Consider the following 2268-nt stretch of genomic DNA (forward strand, 5'->3'; position numbering starts at 1 on the left):
TTAAAAGCAGACAGCATGGTACCTAATCTCGGCTTTCAGGAGATGACACCAAGAGAACAGAACTTTCAAGAGAAGGCTACAGAGCAGGGAACCCCGACTCAAGGAAGGGCACAATGACTATTGTAACCAGAGTCGAAATGCCTCATTTGAGTGAGCTGGTTTCTTAGAAGAAATATTTCCATAACTGTCTTGGAAAATTAGTCTCCTTGCAATCACAAGATCTTCATTTGTTTTACTACCCTGCATTACAGTTCCACAGAAATTGGCAAGTGTTTCCCATTGTTTCCTTGTAGAATAAATTGTAAAACCACAAATATTAAAAAAAAAATCATTGTTTTAGGAACACATTAATGAGAAGAAAGACATATATAGCACAGTAGAAAGGATTTAGATTTTGGTTTTATCCCAGTTGCTTCTGTGCCCTATTTTGCCAGATTTAAAAAAAACAATGGTTGTTCTTCCTGTAATCGGCCAGAGGTGACCTGTGAAGATGGTTCGCTACTCCCTAGACCCAGAAAACCCCACGAAATCATGCAAGTCAAGAGGCTCAAACCTTCGTGTTCACTTTAAGAACACCCAGGAAACTGCCCAGGCCATCAAGGGTATGCATATCCGCAAAGCCACCAAGTATCTGAAGGATGTCACTTTAAAGAAGCAGTGTGTGCCATTCCGGCGGTATAATGGTGGAGTTGGTAGGTGCGCCTAGGCCAAACAGTGGGGCTGGACACAGGGACGGTGGCCAAAAAAGAGTGCTGATTTTTTGCTGCACATGCTTAAAAATGCAGAGAGTAATGCTGAACTTAAGGGTTTGGATGTAGATTCTCTGGTCATTGAACACATCCAGGTGAACAAGGCTCCTAAGATGCGCAGACGAACCTACAGAGCTCACGGCTGGGTTAACCCATACATGAGCTCCATCTGCCACATCAAGATGATCCTCACTGAGAAGGAACAGATTGTTCCAAAGCCAGAAGAGGAGGTTGCACAGAAGAAAAAGGTATCCCAGAAGAAACTGAAGAAACAAAAGCTCGACTATAGCCTTCTGCTACCATGGCAGGAGTACACCAAGTCCTGAGGAACTGAAGAACGCCTGAGGCCAGCAAGTGGTAAAGGAGGAGTCAAAACCAGATCTGAGGGTGGCATGACTTTCCTGAAAATTGACAATACATATTGAAAACAAGAAAGGCTGTATGTTTGAATGTAGCAGACCTGTGCTGAATCATAGGCTAACAAAGGCCACCACAGGAAAATACATATTGAAAACCAGAAGAGACTGCTCCCTGCACACACATCTCGGACGCCAGAGGAAAAAGCCAAAGACCATCTGGAACCCTGGTGCACTGAAGCTCCCGGAAGGGGCGGCACAGGTCTTCCTGGTTGCTGCCGCTGCAGAGAGCCCCTGGGCAGCACCCCACGAGCGAACCTGAGCCTCGGGACCACAGGTAAGACCAAATTTTCTGCTGCAAGAAAGCTGCCTGGTGAGCTTGGGACACACGGAAGCAGAATTTCTCTAGGACCGGGCACGTTCTGTGTTTACCGGAAGTCCCACACCCACGGACCCCGGCCCGCAGCAGCTCTCTGCCCCCAGACCCTGTGAGAGAGAGACCCAACCGCCTGGTCAGGTGGGCACTCCTGAGGCTGCAGAGCGGAAGAGACCACCAACACTGCTCACCCCTGCCCACATCCCTGGCCCAAGAGGAAACTATATAAGGCCTCTGGGCTCCCGTGGGGGAGGGCCCAGGAGCGGCAGGACCCCTGCCTGAGACACCGCCTGAACCTGAAAGAAACAGACCGGATAAACAGTTCTCTGCACCCAAATCCCGTGGGAGGGAGAGCTAAACCTTCAGGGAGGCAGACAAGCCTGGGAAACCAGAAGAGACTGCTCCCTGCACACACATCTCGGACGCCAGAGGAAAAAGCCAAAGACCATCTGGAACCCTGGTGCACTGAAGCTCCTGGAAGGGGCGGCACAGGTCTTCCTGGTTGCTGCCGCTGCAGAGAGCCCGTGGGCAGCACCCCACGAGCGAACTTGAGCCTCAGGACCATAGGTAAGACCAAATTTTCTGCTGCAAAGAAACTGCCTGGTGAACTCAAGACACAGGCCCACAGGAACAACTGAAGACCTGTAGAGAGGAAAAACTACACGTCCGAAAGCAGAACACTGTCCCCATAACTGACTGAAAAAAAGGAAAACAGGTCTACAGCACTCCTGACACACAGGCTTATAGGACACTCTACCACTGTCAGAAATAGCAGAACAAAGTAACA

At 49.4% G+C, this 2268-nt stretch overlaps 1 pseudogene; it reads left to right on the forward strand.

Annotated features, from left to right (window-relative positions):
• The first annotated feature begins 473 nt into the window (after positions 1-473).
• On the forward strand, positions 474-1075 carry LOC148006218 (large ribosomal subunit protein uL22 pseudogene; annotated as a pseudogene).
• Positions 1076-2268: the final 1193 nt, after the last annotated feature.

This window comes from Rattus norvegicus, chromosome 4, assembly GCF_021556685.1.
Source record: "Rattus norvegicus strain SHRSP/BbbUtx chromosome 4, alternate assembly SHRSP_T2T, whole genome shotgun sequence".
NCBI lineage: Eukaryota > Metazoa > Chordata > Mammalia > Rodentia > Muridae > Rattus > Rattus norvegicus.